This window comes from Diceros bicornis, chromosome 10 (assembly GCF_020826845.1).
Source record: "Diceros bicornis minor isolate mBicDic1 chromosome 10, mDicBic1.mat.cur, whole genome shotgun sequence".
In the NCBI taxonomy this organism is placed as follows: Eukaryota; Metazoa; Chordata; class Mammalia; order Perissodactyla; family Rhinocerotidae; genus Diceros; species Diceros bicornis.
This window is the reverse complement of record NC_080749.1, coordinates 42,330,860-42,353,013: the sequence shown is the minus strand read 5'-3', so window position 1 is coordinate 42,353,013 and position 22,154 is coordinate 42,330,860. Positions and strand designations below refer to the sequence as shown.

The 22,154-nt window shown below is 35.9% G+C and overlaps 1 protein-coding gene and 1 non-coding gene across 17 annotated transcripts in view; one reads left to right on the top strand and one right to left on the bottom strand.

Annotated features, from left to right (window-relative positions):
- BAZ2B (bromodomain adjacent to zinc finger domain 2B) overlaps window positions 1–22,154 on the top strand; it is a 383,461-nt gene that overhangs the window by 5,662 nt on the left and 355,645 nt on the right. The window lies entirely within an intron of this gene.
- On the bottom strand, window positions 4,001–4,107 carry LOC131411070 (U6 spliceosomal RNA). The gene has a single exon (XR_009221468.1). It is a non-coding gene; the product is annotated as a U6 spliceosomal RNA (small nuclear RNA).

Here is a 22,154-nt window from a genome sequence, read left to right as displayed (position 1 = left end):
AGTTTGCTGACTCCTGGAGTAAACTGTAAAACCAGTTTGAACTGACCCATGTTCCCTTAGTATAGTCATGCTAAACAAGCACACACAGCTTCAGAATGGAAGTAATAGAGGACTGTGCTCTGCCTCCATGGCCACTTCAGACTATATTTTATGAGACTGCAAGCAGGAGAGCATCCAAGTACTGATATAAATTCCTTGGGTATTCCTTCAGGAAGTTTGGTTGCAACCCTCTTTTTATCTTAATTTTTTTTTCATGTCCACATATGCGTACAATTTTATAACAATGTCTGTATGTGATTATATCATACATATTAGCAATTTTAGTGTAGGCCTTTTCTTTTGCTTTTCTCCCTTTTCTTTTGCTTTTTTCCCCTTTTTCTTTTCTTTTTTCTCCCTTTTCTTTTCCTTTTTAATTTTGCTTTCCTACTTCTATCTACTACTCCACAAATATCCTTGCAAAATTAGCAAGTATCCTGCATTTTTTCCTGCATGGTCGTACAGTGTTAAAAGAATAGTTACATTCAACACACGCACACAGAAATACTCATATATAGAGTTTTTTTTACCATTTATTTGATAAAACAGTATCAAATTTCAACATGCATTTTCATCATACTTTTTTCAATCAAAAGTACCTCTTCTCTAAGTCACAATTTATTTTGATTGTTTATCCTTTCTTGTCAATTTGAAATAGATATTACCACTCTATCCTGTCTTCAGTGTTTTTCAACTCTGTCGTCTGTCTGTTCACTTGCCATTTAGTGTCTTCTGCAATAGATACATTCATATAGTAAAATATATCTGTGATTTCTTTTATAATTTTGGTTTCTAGCTTAGCTTAAAAAGTTTTACCTATCCCTGGATTGTATCGTGTCATAGCCTAGATTTTCTAGATTATGTTTAATTAAACTCAAATTAATTTTTGTATATGGAGTAAGATACTAGGATCCAATTTCATTTTCTGCTCAATGGATGGCCAGTTGTGCCAGTAGCATTTCTTAAATAATCTGTTTTTTGTGATTAGAAAGTCTACCTTTGTCATACATTGAATTTTCAGATTTATACTGGATTTATTTCTGGACTTTCTATTTCGAAAACTAAGCTATTCAGAACTGTAAACTATTCAGGAAACTAAATATTGTTTAGCTCCCTTTTGAATCTTTTTCATGTATTAATACTGTTCTGCATTTCTGTCACCTACCTATTCAATTTTAAGGAATGGTAACTCTATTTCCTCCAGAATCACCCAATACACTTAACTGGCTTTGCATTATACAGTGCATATTTTTGTTTTTGTTTTGTTTTGTTTACATTTTTCTTTGTTTATTGTGGTAACATTGATTTATAACATTGTGTAAATTTCAGATGTACATCATTATACTTTTATTTCTGCATGGATTACATCATGTTCTCATGTTCATCACCCAAATACTAATTACAATCCATCACCACACATATGTGCCTAATTATCCCTTTCGCCCTCCTCCCTCCCCCCTTCCCCTTTACAGTGCATGTTACACTACCAGACTGCCTAGGAATTATCTTAATTTCTTTTTTCCATTATTCTTGTTTTCTTTTCTCAGCAGTTTGCTAAAGCTATCGAATATACTTCAGTTATGTAAAAACACTTCATCAATACTTTTCTACATCATAAGAATTAAAAAAAAACTATACACGCATAATACTTAGTTTCTTTCTTTCTTTTTTATTGAGGTAATAACATTGGTTTATAACATTATATAAATTTCAGGTGTACATCATTATATTTAAGTTTCTGTGTAAACTACATAATGTTCACTACTTAGTTTGTTAGGTAACCCTGTTCACTGTCTCAGAGTCCAGTCTAAGTTTTTCACCATTAGCCACTCTTGACAGCCAGTCAGCCATTTGTGCTATGGACAATATAGAGGAAATCCTACATTTTTCTCTATTTTGTCATCAGAAATGGTATGAGAATGGTGCCATGCTTTAAATATTTAACTTATATTTAATGTTTGTAATTCTTAGCTTTAGCACAGCATATAAATATGTTCGTGGTGGTTGTTGATTTTGTAGTCATGGTTTGAGTATTGTCCTCTTTAAACCTAAGAACTCTGCACTTTTAAAAATTGTATTTTAATTTACTTTTTAGAAGATATTAATTTAGTACTTTTTTAATTTGTTTGCATACGGTTAATTTTGCCTAAATTTGTGGGAAGGCTTTTCTCAGGAAAGTCATTACTTTGTTGTTTTCAAGTCCATTTATTGAGTTTTTTGTGTTTTTTTTTTAGGGCTCAGATTTCTTTTTTTCAATTATTTTATTGCAATCAAATTGGCTTACAACATTGTGTAAATTTCAGGTATACATCACTATATTTCAGTTTCTGTGTAGACTGCGTGTTCATCACCAACAGTCCAGTTTTTATCCATTATCATACATATGTGCCCCTTTGCCCCTTTCACCCTCTTCCCATTCCCTTCTCCTTTGGTAACCACCAATCTGATCTCCTTATCTACGTGTTTGTTTATTTATGTTCTACATATGTGTGAAGTCATATGGAATTTGTCTTTCTCTGTCTGACTTACTTCACTTAGCATAATACCCTCAAGGTCCACTCATGTTGTTGCAAATGGGACGATTTTGACTTTTGTATGGCAGAGTAGTATTCCATTGTATATATATACCACATTTTCTTTATCCATTCAGGGGTTGATGGGCGCTTGAGTTGCTTCCACGTCTTAGCTATTGTGAATAATGCTGCGATGAACATAGGGGTGCATCTATCTTTTTGAATTATCAATTTCAAGCTCTTTGGATAAATACCCAGTAGTGGTATAGCTGGGTCATGTGGCATTTCTATTTTTAATTTTTTGAGAAATCTCCATATAGTTTGCCATAGTGGCAGCACCTGTTTGCATTCCCACCAGCAGTGTATGAAGGTTCCCTTTGCTCCACATCTTCTTCAACACTTGTTATTTCTTGTCTTGTTAATTATAGCCATTCTGACAGGCACGAGGTGATATCTTCATTGTAGTTTTGATTTGCATTTCCCTAATAAGTTAGTGATGTTGAACATCTTTTGATGTGCCTATTGGCCATCTGTATATCTTCTTTGGAAAAACGTCTGTTCAGATCCTCTGCCCTCTGTCGATCAAGTTGTTTCTTTTTTTGTTGTTGAGTTGTACTAGTTATTTATATGTTTTGGAAATTAACCCCTTGTCGGATGTATGATTTGCAAATATCTTCTCCCGGTTGGTGGGTTGTCTTTTTGTTTTGTTGATAGTTTCCTTTGCCATGCAGAAGCTTTTTAGTCTGATGTTGTCCCATTTGTTTATTTTTTCTATTGTTTCCCTTGCCTGAGTAGACATGGTATTCTAGAAGATACTGCTAAGACCAATATCAAAGAGTGTACTGCCTTCTTTTTCTTCTAAGAGTTTTATGGTTTCAGGTCTACATTCAAGTCTTTAACCCATTTTGAGTTAATTTTTGTGTATGGTGTAAGATAATGGTCTACTTTCATTCTTTTGTATGTGGCTGTCCAGTTTTCCCAGCACCATCTATTGAAGAGACTTTCCTTTCTCCATTGTGTGTTCTTGGCTCCTTTGTCAAAGATTAGCTGTCCATAGATGTGTAGTTATATTTCTGGGCTTTCAATTCTGTTCCATTGATCTGTGTGTCTTTTTGTGCCAGTATTGTGCTGTTTTGATTTAGCTTTGTAATATATTTTGAATTCAGGGAGTGTAATACCTCCAACTTTGTTCTTTTTTCTCAGGATTGTTTTGGCTATTCAGGGTCTTTTGTTGTTCCATATACATTTTAGGATTCTTTGTTCTATTTCCTAAGAGTGTCATTGGGATTCCGATTGGGATTGCATTGAATCTGTAAATTGCTTTCGGTAATATGGACATTTTAACTATGTTTACTCTTCCAGTCCATGAACATGGACTATCTTTCCATTCGTTTATGTCTTCTTCGATTTCTTTTAATAATGTCTTATAGTTTTTGGTGTATAGGTCTTTTAAAAATATGGAACACTTCACGAATTTGCATGTCATCCTTGTGCAGGGGCCATGCTAATCTTCTCTGTATTGTTGCAATTTTAGTATATGTCCTGCCAAAGCAAGCACTATTAAGTATTTTTTAATCTTATGAACTTTATCTCAAATGGTTACTTGAATTGAAAGTTTTGAACATCTGTTTACATATTAGGATCCTAGCATGTGAATGAAATATGAAATATAGTTTTAATGAATATTTGGTTTTCTTTTATGTCTTTTAGCAGTTTTATAAATATATTGATATGACTGTTTTATGTTAGACTTTACTTCTTTAGGTTAATAACCAAATGTTTTCCCGATACATCAATTTTGCTACCAGTCATTGTAATACAAGTTGCTAGAGTACTTCTGTAATACAATTATTTTTGTGAAGTTATATATCAGGATTTTGTGAAGTTGTACATAAGGATTTTAATAGGCCTTACTAATAATTTTTAATCTGAATAAAAATACATTAATCAAATTATAGCATTGAAAATTAATTGGGTAGATGAAAATTTTTATCTAAAAAGTTTGGGTAAAGACTTTAAAGTTATATGTTAATAATTCTTCTTGATAATGTCCAGAAATAAAAACTGTTTGTATTTAGTCTTACCTATGCATGGAAGAAAGCCACATAGAAACTATTAGTGTTTATTCTCTTTGTTGAAAAAAAAATGTATAGAAAAACTAAAAACAACTACAACACTTTGCCTCTAAACAACCCGAAATGAGAGAAAGGCAGTTCCTAGACATTGAATAGAAGTTTTTATGCCCTCTTTAGAAGACTGCTCCTTTTTTGCTAACAGAACAAATGTAGAATTTAAGCTTTGTTTACAGCAAAATTGGCGATAGACTATCTTTGCAATATCCCTAACTTATTTTATGCAGGAAAAGAATGGAATAGAAAAGAAATGAATGGAAAAGAAGCGAACAAAAATTATTGTTATTTATTTATTTTTTTTGCTGAGGAAGATTCGCCCTGAGCTAGTGTCTATTGCCAATCTCCCTCCTTTTTTTTGCTTGAGGAAGATTCGTCCTGAGCTAACATCTGTGCCAGTCTTCCTCTATTTTGAGTGTGGGTCACCACCTCAGCATAGCTGATGAGTGTGTAGGTCCGCACCCAGGATCCAAACCTGCAAACCCCGGGTTGCCAAAGCAAAGCGCACTGAACTTAACCACTGTGCCACGGGGTCGGCCCCAGCAAAAATTATTAATATAAGGTAGATGAAAAAAAGAAAAATGCTTTTAAGAAGAATAGAATGTAAAGTAGACTTTTAAAATACGGATACAACTATGAAAAATAACATTGTAATTTTTAAAGTAGTAGTTAAAAGAACATTTCCATTTTATCCTGAATTTTTATTTTTATTTTTTTTTAATTATTTATTTATGTTTTCGCCCAAAGCCCCAGTAGATAGTTGTATGTCATAGCTGCACATCCTTCTAGTTGCTGTATGTGGGACGCAGCCTCAGCATGGCCAGAGAAGCGGTGCGTCGGTGCGTGCCTGGGATCCGAACCCGGGCCGCCAGCAGCGGAGCACGCGCACTTAACCGCTAAGCCATGGGGCCGGCCCTATCCTGAATTTTTAAAAAAATATTTTGAATTTAGCATCCTGTCAATTTATACAGATGAATGAGTAAATTACCTTTATTTATGAAAAAACAAATGATACAGGTCCTCAGTCCTTAAGAATGGGACCATACATTCCTGTTAAAAGTCAAGTAATAGTGGTTCCAGTTTCTGGTTCCACATGTAAGGACCTTGGGTGTCCCAGCTTTATCCTAACAACAAGTAAAAAGCCGAATAGCCTGAAAAATCAACAACTCTTCCTGGATCCATAAGAGATGGGATTGCACAAGGCAAACCACTACCCCCAAGATTGGAGAGACAGATGGGCAAATACAGTCAGTTGCAGCTTACAGGAGCAGAGACTCAGGAGTAGAAACTGCCACAGGAACTAGTGCATGGGTAGGAAAACCTGAACTTTAATTGATGAATGTCTGGAGGCTCAATGTGGACAACTCTGAGAGTTAAAAACTCTAGGGAGACCTAGTCATAGAGAGGCCTCCACAATATTGTGAGATTCACCTCCAGGAACTTGAGCAGATTTCCACAGTAAGTATCAGAGAAAAATCCCCTCAGACTTCTGGCAAGAGATCGGGGGTGGGGGAGAACCATTTTGAAATATACCAGAGTACTTGTTCTTAGCAAAGCCTGCCCTTGGGAGAAACTAGTTAACTAGAGCCTAACTGACTTGAGGAAGAGACCCAACTCCAGCCAGCGCTAGCCATCCTGTCCCACCTAAGGGGGTATAAAAAAACTGAGAAACTCTTGTGAAGTTCACAGTCCAGAGGCATCAGCTCACTAAAAGACTGAGACCTAATCATAGGACTATAGAATGCTTCCATTTCCCCCACACCTCACTGCTACACTACTAAAGGCCTATTTATAGCACTTGCTTTTACTCAGTATATTGTTCTGGCTATCAAGAAAAAAGTACAAGCCTACCAAAATGCAAAAAGCACAATTTGAAGAGATAGAGCAAGCATCAGAACTAGACATGGCAGATGTTGGAATTATCAGAACAGGAATTTAAAACAACAATAATTAATATACCAAGAGCTCTAATGGATAAAGTAGACAGCGTGCAAAAACAGCTGGGCAATGTAAGCAGGGAGATGGAAATCCTAAGCAAGAACCAAAAAGAAATGCTACAGATAAAAAATACTGTAACAGAGGGCCGGCCCCCTGGCTTAGCAGTTAAGTGCGTGAGATCTGCTACTGGCGGCCTGGGTTTGGATCCCAGGCGTGCACCGATGCACCGCTTCTCTGGCCATGCTGAGGCCACATCCCACATACAGCAACTAGAAGGATGTGCAACTATGACATACAACTATCCACTGGGGCTTCGGGGGGAAAAAAAAAGGAGGAGGATTGGCAATAGATGTTAGCTCAGAGCCGGTCTTCCTCAGCAAAAAAGAGGAGGATTAGCATGGATGTTAGCTCAGGGCTGATCTTCCTCACCAAAAAAAAAAAAAAATACTGTAACAGAAATGAAGAATGACTCTGATGGGCTTATTAGTAGACTGGTCATGGCTGAGGAGAGAATCTCTAAGCTATAGGATATATCAATAGAACTCTTGAAAACCAAAACTCAAAGAGAACAAAGACTAAAAAACAAAAACAGAACCAAATTTCCAAGGACTTTGGGACAACTAGAAAAGGAGAAGAAAGAAAGGAACAGAAGAAATATTTGAAACAATAATGACTGAGAATTTCCCCCGAATTAATGTCAGACACCAATCCACAGATCCAGGAACCTCAGAGAACACCAAGCAGGTTAAAAGCCCGAAAAACTACACCTTGGCTTATCACTTCCAAATTACAAAAAAATCAAAGATAAATAAAAAATCCTGAAAGAAGCCAGAGTTAAAAAACACTTTACATATAGAGGAACAAAGATAAGAATTACGTCCAACTTCTCCTCAGAAACCATGGAAGCAAGAAGAAAGTGGACTGAAATATTTAAAGTGTTGAGAGAAAAAACTCACCAACTTAAAATTCTGTATCATATGAAATGATAAACTAAAGGGGAAATTAATATAAAAAAATTGAGGGAATTTGTTGCCAGTAGACCTGCCTTGCAAAAAATGTTAAAAGAAGTTCTTTATAGAGAAGGAAAATTGTAGACTTCAGAAACTCAGATCTGTAGGAAAAAAAGCATCAAACAAGGAAAAAGTGAAGGTAATATAAGAATGATTACTTATTCTTAATTGGTCTAACACATAGCAGCTTGTTCAAAATAATAGTACCAACAATATTTTCAATTATGTATACTTACGTATGTCTTATGTATGTGTGTATATATATGCTTATCTATGCTTATATGTAACTAAAAGGAATAAAAGCAATGACACAAGGGTCGGGAGGAAGGAATTACGATTATTTTGTTATTATGAGATATACTGCCTGTGAAGTAGTGTGGTGTTATTTGAAAGTGGATTTGGATTAGTTGTAAATGTATATTGAAAACTCCAGGGCAACCAGTGAAAAAAGCAAAAAATAACTTAAATGATATACTAAGAAACGGGAGAAAATAGAATCACATGAAATGCTTAATTAAAACCACAAGAATGCAGAAAAAGAGCGGAAGACCAAAATAGGAACAATGAACAACATCAACAAATAGAAAACAGTAATGAATATGCTAGATATTAATACAGCTATATCAATAACCACTTTGAATGTCAGTGGTCTAAATGCACCAATTAAAAGATGGAGATCGTCAGGTGGATGAAAAAACAAGACCAAACTATCTGTTGTCTATAAAAACCTGCTTTAAATATAAAGAAACATACAGATTAAAAGTAAATGGATGGAGAAAAATATACCATGCTAACACTAATCAAAAGAAAGCAGGAGTTAGCTATTTTAATTTCAGACAAAGCAGACTTCAAAGTAAGGAAATTTATCAGGGTTAAAGAAGAGGATTACATAATGATAAAGGGGTCAATTCTCCAAGAAGATATAACATTCTTAATGTGTATGCATCTAACAACAAAGCATCAAACTACATGTGGCAAAAACTGTTAGAACTGCAAGGAGAAATAGATGAATTTACTATCAAAGTTGAAGACTTCCACACTCCTCTCTCAAAAATGAACAGATCAGATCCAGCAGGCAGAAAATCAGTAAGGATATATTTGAACTCAACAATTCCTTCAATCAACTGGGTATAATTGATATACATGTGTAGACTGCTTCATCCAAAATAGCAGAATTCACATTTTTCTCAAGCTCACATGGAACATTCACCAAGATAAACCACATTCTGGAACATATAACACACCTTACCAAATTTAAAAGAATACAAATCATACAGTGTCTGCTCTCAGACTATAATGGAATTAAACTAGGAATCAATCACAGAACAATAGTTAGAAAATCCCAAAATCCATGGAGATTAAACAACTCACTTCTACATAACATGGGTCGAAGAAGAAATCTCGAGAAATTTAAAAATATTTTGAACTTAATGAAAAAGAAGACACAACTTAATCAAAATTTGTGAGATGCAGCGAAAGCTGTGCTTAGAGGGAAATTTATAGCATCGAATGCATATATTAGAAAAGAAGAAAGATCCGAAATCAATAAATTTCTACCTTAGGAAACTAGAAAAAGAAGAACAAATGAAATCTAAAGTAAGCTAAAGAAAGGAAATAAGAAGAATTAAAACAGAAATCAATGAAATTGAAACCAGGAAATCAATAGAGAAAATCAATGAAACCAAAAGCTGGTCCTTTGAAAAGTTGAATAAAATCGATGTCTCTAGCCAGGATAACTAAGAAAAAAGAGAGGCCACAAATTACTAACATTAGAAATCAGAGAGAGGACATCACTACAGAGTCCATTAAAATTGAGAGGATAGTAAAGGAATTCTGTGAATAACTCTATGCCCATAAATTTGATTACCTAGATGAAATGGACCAATTCCTTTAAAGACACTCAGTCTTTCAAAACTCACAAAGAAATAGATCATCTGAATAGGCCTATATCTATTAAAGAAATTGAATCGATAATTCATAACCTTCCAGAAAGCACCAGGCAGACATGGGTTCACTGGTGAATTCTACATTTAAGGAAGAAATTATACCAATTCTCTACAATCTCTTTCAGAGGATAGAAGCAGAGGCAATACTTGTTAACTCACTCTCACCACTACACACCTATAAGAATGGACAAAATCTGGAACACTGATGAACCAAATCCTGGCGAGGATGTGGAGCCACAGGAACTCGCATACAATGCTGGTGGGAATACAAAGTAGTAAAGCCACATCGGAAGACAGTTTCTTACAAAACAAAAATGATTTCTTAGAAAATGAAACGTACTCTCACCATACAACCCAGCAATCTCATTATTTGGTATTTACCTAGAGGAGTTCAAAACTTATGTCCATACAGATACCTGCACATGAATCTTTATAGCAGCCTTATTCATAATTGCCAAATCTTGGAAGCAACCAAGATGTCCTTTAGTAGGTGAATGGATAAGTATGCTGTGGTACATCCAGGCAATGGAATATTATTCAGTCCTAAAAAGAAATGAGCTATCAAGCCTTGAAAAGACATGGAAGAAACTTAAATGCATATTGCTAAGTGAAAGAAGCCAATCTGAAAGGCTACATATTTTATTATTCTAGGTATATGATGTTCTAGAAAAGGCCAAACTATGGAGACAATAAAAGATTAGTTGTTGCCAGGGTAGGAGTTGGGAGAGATGAATAGGCATAGCACAGAGGATTTTTAGGGCAGTGGAAATATTCTGTATGATATTATGATGAATATATGTCATATACTTTTGTCCAAACCCATAGAGTGTACAACACCAAGAGTGAACCCTACAGTAAACAGTAGACTTTAGGTGATAATAATTTGTCAATATAGGTTCATCTTTGGTAAAAAAATATATATATATACCAGTCTGGTGAATGATGTTGATAATGGGGGAAGCTATACATGTGTGGTGGCGGGGGGAAATGTTTGTACTGTCCTCTCAATTTCAATTCTAAAACCTCTTAAAATTTAAAAAAAATCAAGAAATATATTAGAATAACCATCATTATTACTAACAAAAAATTATTACTTAGAGAAAGAAAAACTAGCAAATTCTATGTTTGTATCTATAACTGAATGTACTCTGTTTTAATATATGCACTGTAAAATGTATATATAAATTTTGTTTTGTAATACATGTGTTTTTTGCTTGGTGGCGGGTTATTCTAACATTGTTCACATTTAGGTTTGATTTATAGAAAACTTTATAATATTCTTCTTTATTGCCATTGATTAGAAGTATTTTTTATTTTGTAGTTTCTATTAAAAACCAAGCATTCTTCTGTTTAGCACATCAAAACGAAGTTTTTTGGGTTTTTTTTTTGTTGCTGAGGAAGATTTGCCCTGAGCTAATGTCTACAATCTTCCTGTGTTTTGTATGTGGGTCGCCACCACAGCATGGCCGCTGCCGAGTGGTGTAGGTCCGTGCCCAGGAACCGAACGTGGGCCGCCAAAGCAAAGTGCACCGAACTTAACCACTAGGCCCTGGAGCTAGCCCCAACGTTTTGTATTTTAATCAAAGTTTGTTTGCCAGTTAAATTTGCTCTAACATTATTCATGATTAGTAGATCACATGTTTAATTTAACCATGATATCTACATAACACCTATATACCTATATATAGGTAATATAAATTCTGCTTGAACATCTTTTTCTGAGAAAAATTAGACTACACTTCTTTACAAGACTGAGAAATTTTTCATCCTGTCCATTAGTGTTATAGACTGAATGTTTGTGTCCCTCCCACCAAAATTCATATGTTGAAACCCTAATTCCCAATGTGATGATACTAGGAGATGAGACTTTGGGAGATAGTTAGGTTTAGATAATGTCATGATAGTGGGACTTTCATAACGGGAGAGTGCACTTATAAGAAGAGGAAGAGGGAAAGAGCCATGTGAATATACAGAAGAAGGCAGCAGTCTACAAACCAGGAAGTGGAACCTCACCAGACACCAAATTTGTGGGCACCTTGATCTTGGCCTTCTCAGCCTCCACAACCGTGAGAAATATCTGTTGTTTAAGCCATCCAGTCTGTGGTATTCTTGTTATAGCAGCTTGAGCTAACTAAATAAAATAGTATAAAATAAATAGTAATAAATAATAGTAATAGTAAATAATATAAAAAGATTCTGTTAAATGGAATTTACAATTCGTAGAATTGACTCTCTTGTAATTATTTTGTAAATTGCAAGTCTGATACTAGGAAAGCAAGTACAGGTAGTATCTTTGATTTGCCAGACTTTATTACTTAAATAATTAGTGTTTGGGGTAGAAATTGCCATCTACAAGTAAATTGTTGGGTTTAATAGCAAGTAAAATAAAAAATGATTCAAATATTTATTATATATTCTAAATATTTGAATAGCAACTCATTAAGTTATGGCATCTTCCTATAATTTAAAAGGAAGAAGATGACATTCAAAATTTTGATAGGGGCCAACCCCGTGGCTTGGCGGTTAAGTGCGCGTGCTCCGCTACTGGCGGCTTGGGTTCGGATCCCGGGTGCGTACTGACACACTGCTTCTCCAGCCAAGCTGGGGCCACGTCCCACATACAGCAACTAGAGGGATGTGCAACTATAACATAGAATTGTCTACTGGGGCTTTGGGGAAAAAAAGGAGGAGAATTGGCAATAGATGTTAGCTCAGAGCCGGTCTTCTCAGCAAAAAGAGGAGGATTAGCACAGATGTTAGCTCAGGGCTGATCTCCCTCACCAAAAAAAAAGAAAAGAAAAGAAAATTTTGATAGATACCTGTTTTGAAAAAGGCATTTAAATGGTTAAGTTGAAAATATAGTTCATAGTCTAAGTTTCTTAAAAATAGCCATTATGATAAATTAATTTTTTTGACATGAGCTCTTGCTTCTTTTCCTTTCTTCTTGAGAAAGCTGTACAGTATATTTTACATCTCATATTTAAATATAAAACATAGACTTTTCAGAATATATGCATAAAACTTTCTATAGATCATACACATTATCCTAGGTGTTAAAGATATGAGATAGAAATATAGTATTACTGTCAAATTCTCAAAGCTTTTTAAAAGAACATTTATTGAAAAGGAGAACAGTTGGCTGTCTAGGATTACTTATGTTTGTTATTTACTTAAAATAAATTTACAGATACATAAAGTATAATAAATTTAATAGAAATTTATTATTTTAAGGCAGTTGGTAACACACATAGTTTGAAAACTTTATGCCCATATCCTTTGTTGTATTATGTGGTTTCATAATTTAACACACATATTCAGTATGTTTTTGTTGACATTTTAAAAATATCTTAAAATATTTTCCTGCTTTAAAAACTTAAAAAATTTTATTAGGATAACTTTATTAAGTGATTTATACTAGTAATGGGAGATAGTATTGCTAACTCATGTGTTTCAGACTCAAGAGAAAATTTGAAGGTGGTCACATTTTCATTACTTGACCTCTTTAATTTTTAAACAATTTCTAAGGATCCTTACATGTTTGACTTTTTCTACCAGTAAAGAGTTTGCATTGGAATGCCATATGAGTAAAAGTTCCAGGACTGCTGACTCCTATAGTTGAGATGAGTAGCTAAAATCAATACATAGGGTTCTAGGAATTCCAGGTTGATAGAATGCATTGTAACATAGGATGAATAAAATCCACTGTAGGCTTTATGGGTGTGGCATTACCACTGGACCCAGAAGTAGGGGTGAGAGTCAAAAAGGTAGAAAGAAATGAGAAGCAGCATTCAGACTGACTAATTAGTTAAAGGATGAAAGTAAAATATTATAGGACATTTTTCCACTAAAATTTATTGTAAGCTCCATGAAGAATAGAATTTGAAAATTTAGAGTTTGTTTCTAACTGTGCTTCTTGCTTTTGGGGGTTTTTTTTTTTTGCTGATGAAGATTCACCCTGAGTTAAGATCTGTTGCCAATCTTCCTCATTTTATTTGTTTTTTTTTTTTTTTTGCTTAAGGAAGATTAGCCCTTGCTAACATCAGTGCTGATCTTCCTCTGTTTTCTATGTGGGTCGCTGCCTCAGCATGATTGATGAGTGGTGTAGGTCTGTGCCCAGGATCTGAACCCGTGAACTTGGGCCACTGAAGTGGAGCACACTGAACTTAACCACTACGCCATGGAGCTGGCCCCTTGTGACTTTTTAATAATAGTGCTTGGGCCAACTTAAATATTGATTTAATCTATACAACCCAAAAATCTCTAGTGAAAGGGCATGCACAGTTTTACAAGGGATACTTGAGACTGTTCCTCAGTTGTATGTCATCATCCCCTCTAAGGGTACAGAGTATGTCTAACTCCATCCTATATTCCTTGCTCTGTCACCACATGCTACTTCTAATATCTGGGATAACCAGAGGACAGCCCTTGCAAGCTATAGGCACTCAGTAAATATTAAACAAATGAGCAAACAAGGAGGTTTTTGGGTTTTGTTTTTTGCAAGTTGCTTAATGTAGTTAGTTAAATGGTAATTATCTGGTAGTAGTGCATATGCGCTAAACATGTTTTGGACAGATAGCGTAAATGTTGTCTTATTGCTGAGAAATCTTAAGTTCAAGATATTATTTAATTATGTAAGAAGTGTTTATAGCCTTTAGAAATTTTTAAATTATCATCAGTGCTTTTGGATACAATTGTAAAATGAATAGACAGATTTTAGCTCCCAAAAACTGTTAAGAAAGAAAGCGTTGATTCAGGGTAGTATTAAAAGTCAACTTACCATTATATAGAAATATGATAGGAACGACTAAACGTTTTTATTACATGAAGTAGTAGTAGCTCCTGTTAAAGTATTTTTATATTAAGGAGAAAAAGTAGACTTTTTGCAATACTATATAATATATAGAATTTGATAGAAAGGGCTAATCATTCTTATGTATATGATATAGCAGTACCTTTTAGTAAAATATTTTTATATTGAGAAGATTAGATTTTTGGAGATACTCTTAGCTTTATAAGATACCACCGTGAGTGCTCTGCCATTGGTGGTTAGCATAGTAACATTTACTAGGCAAAATTACAATTATTGGTAATTTGCATTGAGTATTTTCATTCTAATATTTTAAAGTATTTTACAAACACTAATTAAACCCTTCAAGACCTCTCTTATAATAGGTATTATCAAATTAATTACATATTTCATATAAAAAACAAAAGCTGAGAGACACAAAGTTATTTACTTAAGATCACACTGTATTTAACTGATGGAAACTGAGTAGTTCCAAATTCTCAGTAATCAATTCTAACTCCTATATAAAATAAAATTAGTGCAATAACATGTTATTGCTGTTATTATAGCTCCAAGAATAAAAATACTTTCACAACAATTTAAAGATATATCTTTAGTAAAATGAATATTCCAAGTTAATCTATGCTAAGTATAAACATATTTTATAAGATATTTGTATTTAAGGAGATAATTTCATTTGATATTTTATTTTATTTATTTTTTTTTTTATTGATGTTTTAATGGTTTCTAACATTGTGAAATTTTGGGTTGTACATTTTTGTTTGTCCATCACCATATATATGACTCCCTTCACCCCTTGTGCCCACCCCCCACCCCCACTGCCCCTGGTAACCACAGTCCAGTTTTCTCTGTCCATGTGTTGGTTTATATTCCACATATGAGTGAGATCATACAGTGTTTGTCTTTCTCTTTCTGGCTTATTTCACTTAACATAATATGCTCCAGGCCCATCCATGCCGTTGCAAATGGGATGATTTTGTCTTTTTTTATGGCTGAGTAGTATTTCATTGTATATATATACCACATTTTCTTAATCCAATCATCAGTCGAGGGACATTTAGGTTGCTTCCTTTTCTTGGCTATGGTGAATAATGCTGCAATGAACATAGGGGTGCATAAGCCTCTTTGGATTGTTGATTTCAGGTGCGTTGGATAGATTCCCAGTAGTGGGATGGCTGGATCATAGGGCATCTCTATTTTTAATTCTTTGAGGAATCTCTATACCGTTTTCCATAGAGGCTGCACCAATTTGCATTCCCACCAGCTGTGTATGAGGGTTCCTGTTTCTCCACATCCTCTCCAACATTTGTTGTTTTTTGTCTTGGTGATTATAGCCATTCTAACGGGCGTGAGGTGGTATCTTAGTGTTGTTTTGATTTGCATTTCCCTGATGATTAGTGATGTTGAGCATCTTTTCATGTGCCTATTGGCCATCTGTATATCTTCCTTGGAGAAGTGTCTGTTCATTTCCTCTGCCCATTTTTTGATCGGGTTGTTTGTTTTTTTGTTGTTCAATTGTGTGAGTTCTTTATATATTATGGAGATCAACCCCTTGTCAGATGTATGTTTTGCAAATATTCTCTCCCAGCTGGTGGGTTGTCTGTTCATCTTGATTCTGGTTTCATTTGTCTTATAAAAGCTCTTTAATCTGATAAAGTCCCACTTGTTTATTTTTTCTTTAGTTTCCCTAGTCTGGGTAGGCATGTCATCCGAAAAGATTCCTTTAAAACCAATGTCAAATAGTGTGTTGCCTATATTTTCTTCTATGAGTTTTATATTTTCAGGTCTCACCTTCAGGTTTTTGATCCATTTTGAGTTAATTTTTGTGAATGGGGATAGCACATGGTCCACTTTCATTCTTTTGCATGTGGCTGTCCAGTTTTCCCAACACCATTTATTGAAGAGACTTTCCTTTCTCCATTGCATGTTCTTAGCACCTTTGTCGAAAATTAGCTGTCCGTATATGTGTGGTTTTATTTCTGGGCTTTCAATTCTGTTCCATTGATCTGTGTGTCTGTTTTTGTACCAGTACCATGCTGTTTTGATTACTATTGCTTTGTAGTATGTTTTGAAGTCAGGAATTGTGATGCCTCCTGCTTTGTTCTTTTTCTTTAGGATTTCTTTAGCTATTTGGGGTCTTTTGTTGCCCCATATAAATTTTAGTATTCTTTTTTCTATTTCTGTGAAGAATGTCATTGGGATTCTGATTGGGATTGCATTGAATCTGTAGATTGCTTTAGGTAATATAGACATTTTAACTATGTTTATTCTTCCAATCCACGTGCATGGGATATCTTTCCATATCTTTATGTCATCATGGATTTCTTTCAATAATGTCTTGTAGTTCTCATTGTATAGGTCCTTCACCTCCTTGGTAAGATTTATTCCTAGTTATTTTATTCTTTTGGATGCAATTGTAAATGGTATTATCTTTTTGAGCTCTCTTTCTGTTAGTTCATTATTAGCATATAGAAATGCAACTGATTTTTGTAGATTGATTTTGTACCCTGCAACTTTGCTGTAGTTGTTGATTGTTTCTAATAGTTTTCCAACAGATTCTTTAGGGTTTTCTATATATACAATCATGTCATCTGCAAATAATGAGAGTTTCACTTCTTCGTTACCTATTTGGATTCCTTTTATTCCTTTTTCTTGCCTAATTGCTCTGGCCAAAACTTCCAGTACTATGTTGAACAGGAGTGGTGAGAGTGGGCAGCCCTGCCTCGTTCCTGTTCTTAGAGGAATGGCTTTCAGTCTTTCCCCGTTGAGTATGATGTTGGCTGTGGGTTTGTCATATATGGCCTTTAAGTTTTTCATGGTCATTAAGTTTTTCATGGTCATTAAGTTTTTCAAATGGGCTCTGTTTTGGTAAGCAAAACTCAAGAAAACCCAAATACTCTCTCGTATAGACAGTATGATAAATTTTGCATATAAGATTTGTATTTGGTATTTTAGTTAATTTTTTTCTTCTATTATTGTCGTCACTGATTAGATACCACATGATCTATGAATTGTTTGAATGTCATGGTAGGAGTACAGTATCTTTAATAAGAATTCACCTTACATTATAATGACCACTGAGACAGTGAAAATTGGCTAGTTGCAATATTGTCCTCAAGCAGTATTACCGTTGCAATACTGGAGTAGAGATACCTCAGATCATTAAGAATTCAACACTTCTTCGTCTAGAAAAGACAAACAAACTATTTACCAAAACATTAAAAGATTGACTGGGTAACTGAAGTATTGGCAAATGCATGAATCTGAACCTCCTCACATATCCTCCAAAAAACAATAAAGAAGAACAAATAAAACTACACATAACCCATGTCTTAACATAACTAGAATACAAAGAAAGTTCAAACTTCAGATTATCTGTAAGTAGAAAAATGAATACCAAATCCTCACAAGCCATCATTCACACCGCTGTGCAAACGTTGGTGGAGAGCAAGGGTGGTCTGGGAAAAATTGCACAGGACAAGAGGGGAACTCGTGATAGGCTTAAGATCAATCTAAAATCACTTCCAGGAAAAGAAATTCCTCCCTAAATACTGAAAAAGTGTCCTGATAGATCAGAACAAACTACAGGAAAAGGACTTAGAGGCAGTTTTGGAAAGGCGACTCTTTTGGAGAGAAGAGGGCCAAAAGGAAGGGACAAATGCCCTTTGGAAACCAAATAGTTAAAAAAAAAAAAAATCAAGAGAGCAAAACTTAGGATCCTGCAAGACAGAAAAATATTAAAAAATAGAAGGGCAAATCCCTCACACTGTCCTGTCCCCAAATCCAATCAGTAAAGAAACTATACTTTACTAAAAGCAGAAGACACAGGGCTGGGCCCGTGGCTTAACGGTTAAGTGTGCACGCTCCGCTGCTGGCGGCCCGGGTTAGTGATCCTGGACGCGCACTGACGCACTGCTTCTCTGACCATGCTGAGGCTGCGTCCCACATACAGCAACTAGAAGGATGTGCAACTATGACATACAACTATCTACTGGGGCTTTGGGGGAAAAAATAAATAAATAAAATTATGAAAAAAAGCAGAAGATGTTCTTGAACTAGAAATCCTATAAACTGCCTGTTATGAGAGGTTCGGGGATTCGATCGGAGACGTAAAAGACACTTTCCACTCCAAACAAATGGACTGGAGGTATATTTTATTATATAGAGGATAGTAAAGGTGACAGTCTGCAAACAGATCCAAATAGGTCAAATATTAAGAGGGAAAAAACATCAGCCCGACTGGAAAGGGAAAACACCCACATCGGCTGAAGAGAAATGACACAAATCAACCAAAAAGAGAAACACCAGGTTAACCGAAAAGAGAACACACCAAATCAATTACTTCATATCAAATCAATTACTTCACATCAAATCAGTTACTCACAACATCCACACCCCACTGCCGGGAGAGCCCTGTCAATCAACGCGGCTGGGCAAGGATCACACGTCCTGGGCAAGGTGTCCCTTCCACAGGTGGAACTCTCACCGGGGCTCAGTTTCCAGCAGTTTTTATACCATCAGTAATTTTCAGAGTAAGCAATTACAGAGTTTGCAGAGCAAGCATTTAGTGTTTCCATGCACAAATGGTTATCAGTGGCGTACGTGCACTGAGCCCCCTGGCTAACGTCCCAGCCCAGTAGTTGTGTACGTGCATTGTTCTCTTTGGTTATCGTCTCAGCCCGGCACAGATGGCCAGTCCATTCCGGGCTACGACGCTCCAAGAGCCTTGAAATGTTACAACTTGCAACTCTCTCCATGGGAGAAAGGCCAGTTCCCACCACACAGAAAGCAGCTTTGTATTTCTTTTTGTGCTGGTGGCTGTAGGTCAATGGAGCGGCCAAACATGGCTGTACTCATGTCAAGACACTGCCCCAGAGAGCTAGTCCTATTCACAGAAATGCAGAAGTGACAGAAACTTGATCTATCAAAAATAATTTAAAAAGAAAATAGAAAATGAGGACAAAAAGAGTTTAGTTGATGAAAATGTGTGTTCCCTCCTTGCCCCCCAAAAACATGCATAAAGATAGACATATAGATGCATGGAATGCAATCGAAAGTCCAGAAATAAACACTTTCCTTTATGGTCGGTTTTTTTCCACCAAGGGTGCCAAGACAATTCAATGGGGAAAGAAGTCTATCTTCAACAAATGGTGTTGGGACAAATGGATATCAACATATAGAGAATGAAGTTGGACCCCTGTCTCATACCATGCATGAAAAATAACTCAAGATACGTCAAAGATCTAAATACAAAAACTAAAGCTATGAAATTCTCAGAAGGAAACAGGTATAAATTTTCCTGACCTTGGATTTAGCAGTGGGTTTTTTAGATATGACACCTTCAAGCATAAGCAACTAAAGAAAAAGTAGATAAATTGGACATCATCAAAATTAAAAATTTTTGTTCTTCAAATGACACCATCAATATAGTGAAAAAATAACCTACAGGAGAAAAAGCCTGTAAATCATATATCTGACAAGGGATTTGTTTCCAGAATATATAAAAAACTTTTATGACTCAAGAATAAAAAGATAACCTAATTTTAAAATGGGTAAGTGATTTAAATAGACATTTCTCCAAAGAGGACATAAAAATTACCAGTAAACACATTAAAAGATGCTCAATGTCATGGTCATTAGGGAAATGCAAATCAAAATCACAATGAGATACTACTTCACCCACAATAGGATGGGTAGATCAAAAGACAGACAATAATAGGTGTTGGTGAGGATGTTGAAAATTAGAACCCTCATACATTACTGGTGGGAATCCAAAATGGTACAGCTGCTTTGGAAAACAGTTTGACAGTTCCTCAAAAAGTTAAATATAGTTACCACATGACTCAGTAATTTCATTTTTAGGTATATACCAAAAAGAATTGTAAACACATGTCACACAAAAACCTACACATGAATGTTCATAGCCATATTATTCATGATAGCCAAAATATGGAAACAACCTAAATGTCTATCAATGGATGAATGATTAAATAAAATGGACCATATCCATACAATGGAATATTACTCAGCCATAAAAAGTAATGAAATTCAAGAGTGACGTCCGCATCATGGAAGAGTGTGTTGTTCCCTTTGTCTCCCCTAAGTTACAACTAAATGGACATTCATTAACCAGAAGAGGATTCCCTGCACAGCACAACAGGATATCTGAGAGATCCACACAGCTATGCATCTGAAGGTGTGTTGACTGGATCCCCAGGAGGCAGTGGAACTAGGTAAGTGCACCCGTCCCCCTCCCTGGCAGCAGCAGTCAGATAGCAGCTGGCATGACTATAACAGGAGGTGGGGGCAGCCTGGCACATACGAATGCTTTCAGAGTTGTAGCCCGGCCCACGGGAGCACCCACTGTGCCATGCAGCCCCGCCGTGGGAACACCCCCCACCAAGTGGCATGGCTCAGCCCCTGTGAAGGAGCCCCCACCAAGCACAGCAGTTCAGCTGTGCTGCTCACGAGCACAGAGAAGAAAGAAAGTGCCCCTCCCCTTCCTCCTAGGCACAGCAACTCAGCAGTCCCCTGCCAAGTGCAGTAGTCCTGCACCCAGAGCAACACGCTGGTGGAGCACAGAGGCTCCGCTTGCAGGTGCCTGCGTGACCTGCCAAGCAGCTGCTGCAGCCTGCACACAAACGCAGAGCAGCTCTACCAGCACAACTTACAGTAGATGGAGTGGGATCAGAAAACACAGCTCCTGCCCCACCCCACCCCCAACAGTGGCAGGTGGAATCTGTATCCTGATTCTGGCAAAGGATCACTTCATCATACACTAGGAAGAGCAACATTAACACTTCAGGGCAGAAGGAAAATGAAAAGTCTCCAAAAAGCAATCCTGAACTCACAGAAATTTACAATCTAAATGACAGAGAATTCAAAATAGTTTTTATAAAGAAACTCAACGAGTTAGAAGGAAACTCAGAAAGACAGTTCAGTGAGCTCAGGAATAAAATTAATCAGCAGAAGGAATACTTCACCAAAGAGATTGAAACTCAAAAAAACAAAAACCAGAAATTATGGATATAAAGAACACAATTAAGGTGATAAAAAATGATCTAGAATCCATAAAAAATAGAGCTGATATTGTAGAGGACAGAATTAGGGATTTAAAGAGAGACATATAGAAATGTTTCAGGTGGAGGAGGAGAGAGAAGTAAGATTTTCAAAGAATGAAGGAATTCTTCAAGAGATATCTGACTCAATTAGGAAAAGCAACATAAGGATTGTAGTTATTCCAGAGAGAGAAGAGAGGGAGAAAGGAGCAGAGAGCTGCTTCAAAGAAATAATAGCTGAGAACTTCCCAAACCTGGGGAAGACACTGGACATACAAGTACATGAAGCCAATAAAACTCCTAATTACATCATTGCAAAAAGACCTTCTCAAAGGCATATAATGTTGAAACTGGCAAAAGTCAATGACAAAGAAAAAGTACTAAGGGCAGCAAAGCAGAAGAAATAACCTATAAAGAATCACTATCACACTTTCAGTGGATTTCTCAGCAGAAACCTTACAGGCTAGGAGAGAACCGAATGACATATTCAAAATACTGAAAAACAAAAACTTTCAGCCAAGAATACTCTATGCAGCCAAAGTATCCTTCAGATACAATGGAGAAATTAAAGCTTTCCTGGATAAACAAAAGCTGAGAGAGTTCATTGCCACTAGGCCTGCCTTGCAAGAAACGTTGAAAGGAGCCCTCCCATCTGATAATAAAAAGCAAAGATTTACAAAACCTTGAACAAAGAGATAAATAGACAGATAGAATCAG